Here is a 16,620-nt window from a genome sequence, read left to right as displayed (position 1 = left end):
GCAGTGATATACCTTACATTGGTACCCAAACTCCATAAGGATCGGTACGAAGACCAGGACTCACTTAAGAATAAGGTTGTTCACTGGTTTAAGACTACCCGACACTGCTACTCAATCATAAGAGATGACATTAAGCATGTTGAAAGATTGTCTCTTTTGGGGACATTAATGGATGTGATCAAAGTTAGTTTTTTTCATATGGACACAGTTGTTGATTTAATGTCAATCGATTCCTGCACTATTCCTAATGCCAACACCTCTATTACTATTAAATACAGACCCCCAGAAAGGCCAGATATAGTGTTACCCAGGCTTGCCCCGAAAAGGGATCCTACAATCAATATGGGTGACACAAGAAGGAAAAGAGGACTTAAGGCAGGGGGCTTGCCAGCATTAGAGGAAAATGTAGGGTCCTTTGGGCCATTATCAGCTTCGCAACAGTTGGAGTTTTTGTCCACCCTGGGTTGGCCACCAAATTCGAGGCCTATTGTGAGCCACTTTTTTGTGGGCTTCTACTCCTCCCGCAGTTGAGAAAAGGGGGGAATTCACGCATTCTTGTAGGGACCACAGCAACCCCAAAGCATGTCAACATCATCTAAGGGTCCTCGACTGGAACGTGGCAGGGATCTCAAAGTTGTTAGTAGACGCAGACTGGTGTACCTGTGTGGACACACGATGTGATTTTATTCCGTGCACTTCCCATAAAAGTGGGTTTTCCGCCTATGGTTTAAATGCCACCAGGAAAGAGATGGGCAGACCACCAGGAGGTATAGCAATCACTGGGGTCCAAAGTTAAGCTGGTCCACGTACAATCCCACGATATATTAGCACCAGAGTTGACACTCTATAGTTGTTGGAAAATTAGGATTTTTAATGTTTATAATAGAGTTGTGCGGGGCTATGAGGAAACCAACACAATTCGTATCCTAGATTATGCCCTGTCCGAATTCTCAGATAACGTTCCCGTGCTTTTAGCAGGTGATTTTAATTTGAACCTTTCACCCTCACCCCATCAGATTAGACGGAGGAGTGGGATTGTGAGTGGCAAATCCCACAGTTAGATCTTCCCACAGTTAGGTGGTCAAATAGAGGAGGTCAGGTGTTGGCCCTCACATAGCAACATGACATGAGAGCCACAAACGTGAGAACGAAATCTGATCCAAAATGCGATTTTACTTTTAATAGACCTGGCCATGTTGGCAGAATCGGCTATTGTCTGGTTGCCTTCAAACTTTGGCCCCTAGTCCATGACATGTCAGTGGCCAAAAGAACCAACAGTGACCATAATGCCCTCATCCTCTCCCTCATAAAGCAGGGTGATTATAGACCTGATACAATGGGTAGCTCTGATTTGGGTGCCTTATCCATCATGGTTAATCAGAGAACAATTAGATGGGACTGGGTGGAGGAACACCCGAGGGTTTTAGAAATAGTCAAATGCAAAGTGCATTTGGAGCTGGAAGAGCTGGCCAAATACCCCAAAGATGAAGCGTGCCATGAAATTGGGTATCTGTCATGAACAACTCTATAATAAGATCAGGGACCTGTTGGGTAAACCGCAAAAGGTGCATAAATTGGAGGTAAACAACAAACAACTGAGGCGCGATTCCCAGGTAGCATGGTACTAGCAGGACTGCAGGAAAGCAAAGGGGGATCTGATACATGCAGTAAAATCAAATGTGCACCCAGCTGTCGTGGCATGTAGAGCTAAGTACAGGCAAGGAATGGAGACAGCCAAGAACAATTGGTAAGGTTCCTTATGGTCCTCTCTACAAAGGGCATTGACAGCTAAAGATCATAAGGGGCATATTATCAAGCCCAAGCGATAATTATCGCTGAGCGCGCTTAGCGCGCTTTTTATCATCGCCGGCTATCGCTGGAATATATCGCCAAGCTAGCGCTGTATTATCAATGCTTAGCGCTATGGCAATAAATATTCCAGCGATAGTGGGAAAATGGCCAAACATCGCTGAAAAACCGGCAATTACCCTTTTAAAATGGCGATAAGCTTGGTGATAAGAACCTGTGGCCTTAACCCCATAATCTACCTCCCATGTTAGGTATGCCTTAGTCAGGAATTTAGCAGACGTTAAATTCCTACGTTAAGGCAGAGTTAGCGCGATTATGATTATCGCTATGCCTCGTTGTTAATATCGAGAAGCTGCCTTAGCGATATTGTCCCATGTTGTTTTGACAGCCACACCTACTTTGCATCTCATTATCGATGCGAGTCGTGACAAAAACGGGAGCTGAATCAAGGAAACACGCGCTAGCCTGTCCTTATTAATGATGCAATAAAATTATCGCCGCTTTTCGACAGAAAACGGACGATAAAGCGGCAATAATTCTATTGCCAGTCCTTGATAATATGCCCCTAAGATTTTCTGGAATAAAGAGCGCACTGGCTCAATGATAGAAAGTTGGTACTGGAGTTCACATTTCAGCCTGAGGAGTGGGTGTCTCACTTTGGGTGCCTTTACGAGTTAGGCACCACATAGACAACGGAAGCTAGAGAAAGGAGGGGGGAGGTTCAAACCGGAGCAGCTGAAGCTCTGGTATTCGTCTTCTTGGAAGAAACACAAGCAGCGATCCGTTCGTGTATCCCAGCCCAAGCCCCTGGTCCCAAAAGAATTCCAAATGACCTGTTTAGAGAGGACATAACTCTCTGGGGCTCCTGCATTAACATGCTCACTAATACCATCACATCTGGTGCGAATATTCCCCCATCGTAGAAAATAGCAGAAATGATCTCTATCTACAAGAAGGGTGATAGAGCTAACCCGGCTAGTTGTAGGCCCATAAGCCTTATTGATTACCTGCCGAAATTCTTCTGTAAGCAGATACTGGCAAGGGTCCAGGATTGCATCCTAGAGTCCCGAATTTTGAGTGATAACCAGGCAGGATTTCGCACTAATATTAGCACTCTGGATCAGGCCTTCCGCTTCCTTTGTATCTACTGGAAGGAAGTGGCCATCAAAGGTGGGAAGTTATATGTGGCTTTTGTTGATTTACGGTCTGTGTTTGACCAAGTGGCATGAGCCAGACTCTGGAGAGTTTTAAAAGAGATGGGCCTACCCTGTAATCTTCTAGATATTTTAAATTGATTGCACTCATCAAACACAACCCAAGTTAGGTGGGGGAGAATAATCAATTAACGGAGCAATTCCCAATCCAACGTGGAGTGAGACAGGGATGTGTGCTAGCGCCCACACTTTTTACTCTTTTTATCAATGGGGTGGTAGACATTTTAGACAGAGATGGGTGCGAAGTCCCCGAAATAGGCATACGAAGAGCTCCTGCTCTTCTTTTCGCCGATGATACCCTACTAATCTCCAAATCCCCGCAAGGTCTCCAACAACTTCTGAATGACTTTAGACGGTTCTGCGATGAGCAGGGCCTGGTACTAAATGAGGCCAAAACAAAATACATGATCTTCACAAGAGGGATTGCTAAACATCTAAAAGACGTCTGTACGTAGGGAGGAGCAAATTGGAGCAAGAAGACGCTTTTGATTATCTGGGTATCCGCCTGACATCTAATCTACACTGGGCTCCTCACATTGAGAAAATGAAACTGTTGTTAATTCAGCAGACTGCCCACATTAGTAAAATTCATAAAGCTACGATGTCTAAGGAAGTGTCCCAGTCCTAGAAATTTACAATATCAAAGCTCTAGTGGGGGTACTTTATGGAGCAGAACTCTGGGGTATTGGCAATACAAACTGTTTGACCATCATAGAAATAGTTTTCTTAGATCTCTCCAAAGTTAACCTCCCAGTACCCTTCTGACCCAACTTTATCTGGACTTTGCTCACAGACAGCTGGCCTGTGTGTTAAACTACAAACTATTTATGTTTTGGTATCATCTGTGGTCTGTTGAAGAGCTCACCTCCTACCGAGAGGCTATGACTGGTCTCTTGAAACTGCCCTAGTTAACCTTCATCCCATGGTTTAGCTCCCTGAGAGATCTACTTAGGAGGCTAGTAATGGAGGCGTTCTGGCTCAATCCCGAAAGTCTGTCTCTCATACCAATAGCCAGGGTAAAAGTGATGTACTGGGAAACAATAGCAGAGAAGGAGATGGCAAAATCGCAGGTTAGTTTGACCCAGGATTTCCTAAACTTTAAATATACCTCTAGCTATAAGGATACCATTGATGAAATTGTTACCTCCCTACCCCCCCCCCCCCACCCCCCCGGCACATGAACTTTTTTTGCGAATTTGGTAAAAAAACCCTACCTACTAAAGTGTTTGGTAACAAAGGGCACTGTAATGCTTTTACAAATGATCTCTGTCCATCTTACAAAGCCAGTTCAGAATCCATTGTGCATTTAGTATTCTTTTGTCCAAATTATACAACCTTGAGGGGAAAGTGGATAATTCCATTATGTAGATTGGTTGGTCCTGGCCACTACATCGAGGTGTTGAGAATTCTGTTTACTGACACATGCAGTGTAATAGTTTTTGGCTAGGTCAAATATTGGCATGCGCTATGGATCAAGCGTTCAAATGTATTGTATGGATTACCTTTTCCCTTATTTTTACGATTCTTACTTTTTAAATTGTATTTTATGGCAGCCATGTGCTTTAAAAAAAAGGCTTTTTATATTGTTCTTAACTAGTCTTCTGCTGGGTACTTCTTAAGATCATCGTGATCGAAATAAAGGTATACAATAATGATGAATTCCCTCTTTAGCAGGATGTTATAGCAGGATGTTATAGTCAATAGTACTGAATGCCGCTGAAAGTTCCAAGAGTACGAACGCTCCCTGTATTCATCATCCTAAGTAAATCATCCAGGGCTGCAGGGACTATGAGTTCAGTGCCATGACCTGAAGGAAATTCTGCTTGCTGGCAATCCAACAGAGAATTGGATTCTACAAAGTATTGTAGCTGGGAAATAATTATCTTCTCAAGGATCTTGGATAGAAATGGAACATGGGAAATAGACCTAAAATTGATGAGGATACTCGCATCTAAAGTTGGTTTCATTAGCACTGGCAACACCATGGCCTCTTTGACCATGAAAAAAAGCAAAGGTTCAAAATTCTATTTTATCTCAGAGATTACAAAAGGGGTCAGTTGTTGAAAATATTTGGCTGGCCAGACATCTGAAGGGGAACCTGTGGGGTAAGACTGTTGGATTAAAGCCAACAAATCATATTTAAAGGATGGAGAAGTGATCAAAAGTTACATTCTTCTTGTTGTGTTCTTGTAGATTAGTGGTGGTAGTTAGATAAAACTTGGGGATGATTCTGTAGAGACAAAATTGGGGATTAACAGAGTTATTATGATTTTCAACTCCCAATTTCGCTATTTGGTCAGAAAATAAATATATGAGCTGGTCAGATGAAGACTGGGAAGAAGAGATTACCAGAGAGCTAGCAGTAGGTTCTGAAAGCTCATTGATGATCCCGAACAGCTGTTTAGGTAAGGTGGGGGCGTGGATAGGGTTGACCTAAAATAATCCTGTTTGAAGATTTGATAAGATTCTTTTTTCTGGAGACACTTAGAGCTCTGCTAATTAAATAATGTACCTATGGCCACCTGGTCCAAGTGAGGTGGGGGTTATACATAAGGCTCCCGGTTTTCCGTTTAAACGGATTTCTACATATAAATACAGACGGAAAACTTTAATTTCTTTGTCTGTATTTATAAAATAGAAACGGAAAAATACTTACTAACCAGCTTTATGGTGTGCGCACAGGGGTTAGGAAAGGAAATCTGAAACTGCTACTGCGATGTCCTGCAGATTATTTTCCCCTCTAAATCACTCCCCCCTCCTGAGTCTGGGCTGAGCACTCTGTTGCCAAGTGAGACTGATCTGTTAATGAGCGAGTGTCTCTACCTCCCAGACAGCAGCAGGCCGAGAGCGCTTATTGGCCTTTATCAATACCTGTATAATGAACTGAGAGCGACCCCTCGTACAATGAAGGGAAAGGGGTACCAATCACAAATATCAACACGACAATCCCAATGAAACTACACAATGGTACAATCCTGTTATAAATTATCACACATATATGACTAAAGTTCCAGAATTATATCACATTTATTAAAAAAGGGTTTACAATAAAAAACCTAAATCAATCAATACAGTGCATGTTAAAAACAATTACTTCATTTCTTCATATATGTTGTACATTTGAAAATAAAAATTACACAACACAAACTGTTATGAGCCCGCATAACAGAAAACAAACACAGACATTGGACTTTGTCATTTATGGCACATCCTAAATGTCCGTAAATTTTACACCGTGGTTTGGGATATATGTGACCCACTACTATCTCCAATTCTCTACGGCGGTCGCTTGGATTGTGTCTATCTTTGGCGTCGACGCGTTTCGATGGTTTTGACTTTATATGACCATCTTTGTCAAGACAACTTATAGGCTTGAATTGCTTCCGGCTCAATTTCGAACCTAAAAAGACATAAGTGCTATTAACAAACTGAATAGAGGTTCTACTAGAGAGATATCAAATCCTCTAACCTTGTTGGCCTCTATTTAACATGATTGTCTTATAATTTACGATTTCCCCAGTATGTTATCAAATCTGTTTAAACAGCCTTTATACACTCTGCCTAATCACAGTATATAGTTGTTTGTATAATTCCATTTTCCTACTACTTTAATATGGGGCATTACGGCTGTAGATGGCTCTAAATATAGAAATTCTACCGCCACATATTAACCATGTTGCTATCCTCCGTGTTGTGTAATGCTCACATTTTCTCTTCCTCACCTTTATTAATTTTGCCCTCTGCATAGAGCACTCTTCCTGAGATGGTTGTTAAGGGAAGGGTTACGTACTGGTACAGTGTGTTTGTTTCAATTTGGCCAAGGTACACTGACACACGTTGCTGTGGAATAACATAACGGCATCGGTTATTGTTGAAATGGCCTCAATTAGTTTTATCGGGCTACATTGACAAAATACGCTTACCGGTATGTGTAGATGCGCTAACGTAGCGTAACGTAGCGTATTTCTTAGTGGATAAAATCGACAGAGACGGGGGTCCGTTTCACATACCCTTGTATAACGTCTCCTATTTAGTCCCTAAAAATAGAAAGGACCGTTTAATAGCACGAAACCGAGCTATTCTCACTGGTAAATGCCTGTAATGCAATTGCATCGAGGCCGCGCTGCCTTACTGAGTCCCTGTATTAATAAGGTTACCGAGTCTCACCTTACGGCTTGCAAATTCGTCCGCCGATGTGGAGTCTTCTTGCTCCGTCTGTTCTTAGATTATCTAATCCGTTCGCCTATTTGTTAAAAAGGCTCGACTCTCATGATTGGCTCAATTAATCACATGTCGCCGCTCACGTATAAGATTCTATCGTAAATCGAAATGCGTGGCTACTGATTGGGTTATATCTCTACTCTTAAGTGGAGTGTTTTTTTTATAAAGTGTTAACATTGATCACAGTTTTATATATTAAGGAAGCGTATGTTTTGTGTGTAATATTTCAAACTGTGTGCGCTCGCACGCGTGTATTAGATGTGTATAACGCTGTTGCTATTTTTGGAATACATTCCAAATGGAACCCCATGTTTATCGTCATAGTTTAAATTCAAGTACAATACAACTTTATTGTTCCTGTCTGTTAGTTCCAAATGGTCCTGGAAAGTCTTAATGCAATTACATAGCATGTTGGAAAGAATACATCAATGCAAGAATGTATTGTACTACCTCAATGATGACATATAATCCGAAAAACATTATTGACATGGCTGTCATCGGAATACACATATAACATCATAAAGTGCATCACCCAATATAAACATACAGATATAACTTTTCAAATTGCCCTCAATTTGCCCAGATGTTGGATACATCAAATGTATAAGTAAAAATCCTTTTACAACAAACTAAGTCTCAGAACAGTACAATCTTAATGTTACCTCAGATCATAACCTCCCCAGGTTATATACATTTCAACAGGGTATCTATGTGGAAATAATACTCATCCAATCTTCTTTCGTGTTAAGTCCCCTGTCAACTGTATTTAAATAACAAATGTGCCACTGCTCTCTCTTTTTCCTGGTAGTATCAGGATCACCACCTCTTCTATTAACAAATATTCTCTCCAAAATAAACCATTGAAACTGATCACAAGTATGGTTCATTTGATTAAAATGGTCTGTTAGCGGGGCGTTTGCTTTTTTGGTTCGGATTGCCGACTTGTGTTCTAAAATCCGGATACGTAGCTCCCTACTTGTTTCACCTACATACCCGAGACCGCAGGGACAAATCAGCAAATAAACCACATTCTTACTTCGGCAGTTGTTTAGGCCTTTAGCCCAAATTTTTTGGTTGTTATATGTCACATTTTTAGCTTCTAGACATAAGGGACAAATGGAGCATGTTCCACATCTGTAGTTGCCCTTGGCTTTATCTCCTGTGAGTGTATTCTGTGTCTCATGTTTCCCTTCGTAGGTTCTGACCAAAGCATTACGTATAGTTTTGTTGCGTCGAAACGCGAACAAAGGCTTCTCTAATGTCACCTCAGACCCATGGTTCAAAATCTTCCAATTTTTGTTCACTATATTCTTTATCCGATTGCTCAGATTTGAAAATTGGGACACAAAAACTATACGTTCAGTTGGTTTGTTCTTCGTTCTGACTTTATTGACCTCGAGCAAATGATCTCGATTGTAAAATCTCGCTCTTTTAAATGAATGTTTAATGAGTTTGCCCGGATAACCTCTGGCCTTAAGTTTTTTCTTAAGGATTTCGGAATGGTGATAAAAATCAGAAAGGGTGGTACAGTTGCGTCTTAATCTTAAAAATTCCCCGAAGGGGATATTATCTTTCTGTGAACGTGGATGATTACTCCCATAGTGCAGGAGAGTGTTTTTGTCTGTAGGTTTGGAAAATAATTCTACCTGGAGGACATCATTAGAGTTCTTAATTTTGATGTCCAGGAACTCTACTTCAGACACGCTGTAATGAGCAGTGAATTTTAGGTTGGGATCCCCTAAGTTGATCCATTCCAAAAATGTTTCTAGTTCCTGACTGGCACCGTTCCAAATGAAGATGATGTCGTCGATATAACGGCGCCAGCAGGTAACATTTTCAAAATAGGGAGCCATCTCATTATAAACATGTCTGGATTCGAAGTCACCCACATACAGGCATGCCAGACTTGGAGCACAGGTGGCCCCCATGCTGGTACCTTTCACTTGGATGTATGTTTCGTTTTTGAATAGAAAGATATTATTTTTAAGTACCATTTCTATACAGGACATGATGAACCCCTTACTAGCCCCGTTAAGATCCTCATCGTCCAGAATGTTGGAGATGACTTCAATCGTATCATTTTGGGGGATATTTGTATAAAGGGCTTCTATGTCCATAGTGACTAGAATTTGGGTGGCCCTATTGAAGCTAAGACCCTCAAAAATGGATATAGCATGTGCTGTGTCTTTTAGATAGGATCTCTGTTTTTGAACAATGGGTTTTAAAAAATGGTCAGCATATCTACTAAGGGGTTCCAACATCGATCCCATACTGCTCACGATGGGTCTCATGGGTGGATCTTTGCAGTTTTTATGGATCTTGGGAAGACCGTAGATAGCTGGTATCATCGGATGGGTGTTAAGTAAAAATCTATATTCGTTATCACATAGCCATCCCTGTTCTCTGCCTAAGTTAAGTAAGGAAGACACTTCCCTTTTGAGGACATCAATGGATGTAAGGCGGATGGATTGATAGTGTTCTTTGACATTGAGGAGATCCCTCATTCTTTTTTCATAGTCGCATGTATCGAAGATGACAACCCCCCCGCCTTTATCAGCAGGTTTGATCGTTATTAGGTTGCATTGTTGTAGGGATTTCAAAGCTATCTTTTGATTAGAGGTAAGATTATTATCATGATATTTATAGGCCGCCTGCCTCATGTTTTTTATTTCCATTTCCACAACCCTCTCAAAAATTTCTACGTTCTTGTCTATTTGGCCTAAATTCGGAGTGAAAGTAGATTTTGGTTTAAGGCCTGATATGTTTGGTGGAGGTTCATACTCTTTATTTTCGAAAAATTTATTTAATCTAATTTTCCTAAAGAAGCTCTTGAGGTCACTCTCTAATTCATAAAGATTATGGGGAGTTGTGGGAGCAAAGCTGAAGCCTTTCTTTAAAACCTCAATCTCATCAATAGTTAAAACTTTGCTGGATAGATTGATAATGGGAAGTTCTTCTATCTCCAGTATTGTCTGCTGCGGGTCGCTAGATATTCCTGTCCCGTGTTTTGAGGTTGATGGTTTCACTGAGGTTCCTGGCGATTGTATCCTCTGTACCCCCTCTGGCCCCGATTTTGGCGTCTCCCTAAAAAAGGCTCCCGTTCAAATACCGGAGCGACTCTCCCATTTCTTTCACCTTCCTGTTCCTCTTCGCTACTAGAACCAGATGTGTTGGAAAAAGTAACCCGTTTCTGGCCTCCTCTGGAGTAAAGGGGTCTGTCGTATTGTGGTCTATCCCACTTTTGGTCATATTTGGCGTTCAAATAGTCTTTATTCAGATACGGATATACCGTTTCAACATTGTATCTGTCTATATCTTTTCTAAGTTTTTTCATTTTCTTATTAGTAAGGTATTCTAAGAAGCTTTTTGCTTCCAGTTCTAGTTCCTCTAGTTTGTTTTTCGCTTCTTCAAGGGCGGTATTTTGTTTAAGACAGGCTTCCAGTTCATCAATTTGTTTTTTCTCTATCTCCAGAAGTTCCTGGGCTGTCTCAATGATAAGGATTAGCCAATCCCTACTACATCTGTTGGCTATATGAGTCCATGTTTCTAAAAATTTTGGATTATCAACAAAAAGACCTGGTTCGTTCCTTACTTGCAGCCCAAGTGGAATAACCCCAGCTTTTAAATATTCAATTAAAAATTCTGCATGTAATTCAGTTCGAATCAGTTTCTTTTTAGCATTCAGAATCTTTATGAGTTGTTCGTGGCTACTATTATTTAAATTATTTGTATTATTGCTACGAGGATTTCGACTTAAAAGTCTGTTAAATTGATCCTCTGTAAAACCAAAGGTTTTTAGTTTATCCATTTATCAAAAATCAAAATGCCGCCTCTATATAGTAGTAGGTCAGTTAGGTGTTATCCAATGATAGAGGGCGTAAGAACCCAGCGAACTCTCCAACCAACTGGTTGTGCTTATATCAGTATAATGAACTGAGAGCGACCCCTCGTACAATGAAGGGAAAGGGGTACCAATCACAAATATCAACACGACAATCCCAATGAAACTACACAATGGTACAATCCTGTTATAAATTATCACACATATATGACTAAAGTTCCAGAATTATATCACATTTATTAAAAAAGGGTTTACAATAAAAAACCTAAATCAATCAATACAGTGCATGTTAAAAACAATTACTTCATTTCTTCATATATGTTGTACATTTGAAAATAAAAATTACACAACACAAACTGTTATGAGCCCGCATAACAGAAAACAAACACAGACATTGGACTTTGTCATTTATGGCACATCCTAAATGACCGTAAATTTTACACCGTGGTTTGGGATATATGTGACCCACTACTATCTCCAATTCTCTACGGCGGTCGCTTGGATTGTGTCTATCTTTGACGTCGACGCGTTTCGATGGTTTTGACTTTATATGACCATCTTTGTCAAGACAACTTATAGGCTTGAATTGCTTCCGGCTCAATTTCGAACCTAAAAATATTTTAAGATTAAGACGCAACTGTACCACCCTTTCTGATTTTTATCACCATTCCGAAATCCTTAAGAAAAAACTTAAGGCCAGAGGTTATCCGGGCAAACTCATTAAACATTCATTTAAAAGAGCGAGATTTTACAATCGAGATCATTTGCTCGAGGTCAATAAAGTCAGAACGAAGAACGAACCAACTGAACGTATAGTTTTTGTGTCCCAATTTTTAAATCTGAGCAATCGGATAAAGAATATAGTGAACAAAAATTGGAAGATTTTGAACCATGGGTCTGAGGTGACATTAGAGAAGCCTTTGTTCGCGTTTCGACGCAACAAAACTATACGTAATGCTTTGGTCAGAACCTACGAAGGGAAACATGAGACACAGAATACACTCACAGGAGATAAAGCCAAGGGCAACTACAGATGTGGAACATGCTCCATTTGTCCCTTATGTCTAGAAGCTAAAAATGTGACATATAACAACCAAAAAATTTGGGCTAAAGGCCTAAACAACTGCCGAAGTAAGAATGTGGTTTATTTGCTGATTTGTCCCTGCGGTCTCGGGTATGTAGGTGAAACAAGTAGGGAGCTACGTATCCGGATTTTAGAACACAAGTCGGCAATCCGAACCAAAAAAGCAAACGCCCCGCTAACAGACCATTTTAATCAAATGAACCATACTTGTGATCAGTTTCAATGGTTTATTTTGGAGAGAATATTTGTTAATAGAAGAGGTGGTGATCCTGATACTACCAGGAAAAAGAGAGAGCAGTGGCACATTTGTTATTTAAATACAGTTGACAGGGGACTTAACACGAAAGAAGATTGGATGAGTATTATTTCCACATAGATACCCTGTTGAAATGTATATAACCTGGGGAGGTTATGATCTGAGGTAACATTAAGATTGTACTGTTCTGAGACTTAGTTTGTTGTAAAAGGATTTTTACTTATACATTTGATGTATCCAACATCTGGGCAAATTGAGGGCAATTTGAAAAGTTATATCTGTATGTTTATATTGGGTGATGCACTTTATGATGTTATATGTGTATTCCGATGACAGCCATGTCAATAATGTTTTTCGGATTATATGTCATCATTGAGGTAGTACAATACATTCTTGCATTGATGTATTCTTTCCAACATGCTATGTAATTGCATTAAGACTTTCCAGGACCATTTGGAACTAACAGACAGGAACAATAAAGTTGTATTGTACTTGAATTTAAACTATGACGATAAACATGGGGTTCCATTTGGAATGTATTCCAAAAATAGCAACAGCGTTATACACATCTAATACACGCGTGCGAGCGCACACAGTTTGAAATATTACACACAAAACATACGCTTCCTTAATATATAAAACTGTGATCGATGTTAACACTTTATAAAAAAAAACACTCCACTTAAGAGTAGAGATATAACCCAATCAGTAGCCACGCATTTCGATTTACGATAGAATCTTATACGCGAGCGGCGACATGTGATTAATTGAGCCAATCATGAGAGTCGAGCCTTTTTAACAAATAGGCGAACGGATTAGATAATCTAAGAACAGACGGAGCAAGAAGACTCCACATCGGCGGACGAATTTGCAAGCCGTAAGGTGAGACTCGGTAACCTTATTAATACAGGGACTCAGTAAGGCAGCGCGGCCTCGATGCAATTGCATTACAGGCATTTACCAGTGAGAATAGCTCGGTTTCGTGCTATTAAACGGTCCTTTCTATTTTTAGGGACTAAATAGGAGACGTTATACGTTATACAAGGGTATGTGAAACGGACCCCCGTCTCTGTCGATTTTATCCACTAAGAAATACGCTACGTTACGCTACGTTAGCGCATCTACACATACCGGTAAGCGTATTTTGTCAATGTAGCCCGATAAGACTAATTGAGGCCATTTCAACAATAACCGATGCCGTTATGTTATTCCACAGCAACGTGTGTCAGTGTACCTTGGCCAAATTGAAACAAACACACTGTACCAGTACGTAACCCTTCCCTTAACAACCATCTCAGGAAGAGTGCTCTATGCAGAGGGCAAAATTAATAAAGGTGAGGAAGAGAAAATGTGAGCATTACACAACACGGAGGATAGCAACATGGTTAATATGTGGAGGTAGAATTTCTATATTTAGAGCCATCTACAGCCGTAATGCCCCATATTAAAGTAGTAGGAAAATGGAATTACACAAACAACTATATACTGTGATTAGGCAGAGTGTATAAAGGCTGTTTAAACAGATTTGATAACATACTGGGGAAATCGTAAATTATAAGACAATCATGTTAAATAGAGGCCAACAAGGTTAGAGGATTTGATATCTCTCTAGTAGAACCTCTATTCAGTTTGTTAATAGCACTTATGTCTTTTTAGGTTCGAAATTGAGCCGGAAGCAATTCAAGCCTATAAGTTGTCTTGACAAAGATGGTCATATAAAGTCAAAACCATCGAAACGCGTCGACGCCAAAGATAGACACAATCCAAGCGACCGCCGTAGAGAATTGGAGATAGTAGTGGGTCACATATATCCCAAACCACGGTGTAAAATTTACGGTCATTTAGGATGTGCCATAAATGACAAAGTCCAATGTCTGTGTTTGTTTTCTGTTATGCGGGCTCATAACAGTTTGTGTTGTGTAATTTTTATTTTCAAATGTACAACATATATGAAGAAATGAAGTAATTGTTTTTAACATGCACTGTATTGATTGATTTAGGTTTTTTATTGTAAACCCTTTTTTAATAAATGTGATATAATTCTGGAACTTTAGTCATATATGTGTGATAATTTATAACAGGATTGTACCATTGTGTAGTTTCATTGGGATTGTCGTGTTGATCTTTATCAATACCTCACACACGTATTGAACATGCCACGGGGTTAATTACCCCCCCCCAGACATCCTGTTAACACCAGGACGCTCATCATATGTTGTTTCACTATCAGCTCGTAGAATCTGCCTGTCCGGCAGCATAGTTTAAAGTTCAAAGAAATAGGCAAGCAACTGCACAGTGATGTTTTCATTGTCTCGAAGTAGTGGTAAAACTGCACGATGTGGTGCTGGTGGTGGAGGAGTCATTGCAGCTCAATTTCTTTGTCAATCTACAAGAAAAATGAAGGGCCCATCAAGAGAGCTCGTTTAAGGAGGGCCTGGCACCACAGCGAGGTTATGGCTTCATTTACCCCCACATCCCAAAATGAGTATGAAACCAGTGTATTCGGGGTTGGTGTGAAGGGGGGGGAGGCTTAGCTTCCTTAAGTGCCTGTGGCACATTGGCTACGCCGTTTTCCACCACTAAGCAGCTTCAGTAAAGAAAGATATATCGGGCGGTGTCCGCCACTTGAACTCAGAGCACCTGTGGATTTAACCCTGAGGACGGCAGCGACGCATCTTAAATAAAAGTTCACGTGAACATCTGGGCGTCTGAGATACAACAGCGCCTGGTTCACAGCTACAACCCAGAGCCAGTGAACCACCGACGTGCCTTGTCATCACTGCTGTGAGAGAAACATGAAGAAATCAGGAAACTAAGAGCCCTGTTTAAGTTCCTTGATTTTCACTCAGCTTTATTTTCTTAGCCGCACAGCAGGAATTAAGTTACTTCTATGGGGCTAAGAGTAACCCTGTGATGGCAAAAGGATTGTGATACCACCTTCACTACCCATAGCACTGGGGTGGATTAACAACCATAGATGTGAACATACAGGCTCAAGTCTCGGGTTTGGCTCACCATCCTATGATTCTGGCCAAATCCTTTAATTTCCCAGTGTCTGTAAAAATGAAAATGACCTTGTGTAATCAAACTGTTGTTCATGTAAAGCACTTCAGTACCTTTGGTGCAAAGTCACACTATAAAAAAATGGCAAAAAGTGTGCATTGTCTATTAAAATAAATGTGAAAAAATACTAGCTGCAGCGTCTTCTTTTGCTTGCCACAAAAATAAATGCGGATAAATCCAGATAAAATGCTAAAAAAATAAATATGGATAAATACAGACGGAAATGTGAAAAAAAAAAATACCATAAAACCGGGAGCCCTAGTTATACATTAGAAGAAAAGAAATGTGTTTCTAGTTCAGTTCTAGTGAGAACATAAGGTTTTCTAAGTTTGAAAAATGTAGACTAGAAAGTCTACTCATTTTAACATCTTCATGATGAATAAGTGTGCTCCCCAGTCTCCCCTTTTTTTAACTGAGCAGTCAGTATGGAAGCGGTTCATCCATTAAGTGTCCACTGTGTGGAGTCAGTCAGGTTTCAGTAAAGAAAACATAGCTGTAATAGAAAAGTCTCAATTATTGACTCTATATTGGAGAGGTGGGCTTTAGCTGAAATTACATACCATAGAGTTAAAACATTGAGGGTATATTGTGTGTTGTAGGAGAAATGTCAGCAGAGGCGAGGCAACTTACAAATCACATTTCACTTCAGACATAGGTGGCAAGTTAATTAAGACGTTGTTTGTGGGAAACTATTTTTTACACCAAATACATCTAAAGGCAGGACCGCTGCAGGTGATAATGTCCTTACCTCTAGGTCCCCATGACCGGTCCTGGGGGAAAACCGGCAGCATGCTGTGCAGAGAGCAGCTTCTGATTGAGAGTGTGGCCGATGGGTACTTCATTTCTCTTTCTTGGACAGCTATGGTCCCTTGAACTGCTCAGAGACTAGCATGTTTGCCTTATTACAAGTGGACTTGTAATAAAGCAGAAAGGCTAGCCATCACGTTTGTAACAGAGTACCCATCCACCAAACTCTAAATCAGGACAGCCCATAGTGAAACTAACATTACAGAATAACATGACAAGGAGAGGAAAGAGGAGGTGACAGGAGCTATGAGGAGTGGGAAGGAAGACCAGATCATCCTCACCCACCCTACTGGGGTCATGTGAAAAGGAGAACAGACAAGTGATA

General features: G+C 40.5%; 1 protein-coding gene and 1 long non-coding RNA gene across 3 annotated transcripts in view; both read left to right on the top strand.

The window, feature by feature from the left end:
* Positions 1 to 16,620, top strand: part of LMNTD1 (lamin tail domain containing 1) — a 1,465,565-nt gene that overhangs the window by 1,054,677 nt on the left and 394,268 nt on the right. The window lies entirely within an intron of this gene.
* LOC146855168 (uncharacterized) lies at positions 13,252 to 14,471 on the top strand. Its single transcript, XR_014981283.1, has 4 exons — positions 13,252 to 13,307; positions 13,438 to 13,558; positions 13,642 to 13,759; positions 14,082 to 14,471. It is a non-coding gene; the product is annotated as an uncharacterized LOC146855168 (long non-coding RNA).

Source organism: Triturus cristatus, chromosome 4_1, assembly GCF_964204655.1.
Source record: "Triturus cristatus chromosome 4_1, aTriCri1.1, whole genome shotgun sequence".
Classification (NCBI taxonomy): Eukaryota; Metazoa; Chordata; class Amphibia; order Caudata; family Salamandridae; genus Triturus; species Triturus cristatus.
Note: the sequence above shows the minus strand (reverse complement) of the source record. Positions and strands in the feature narration are given on the sequence as shown.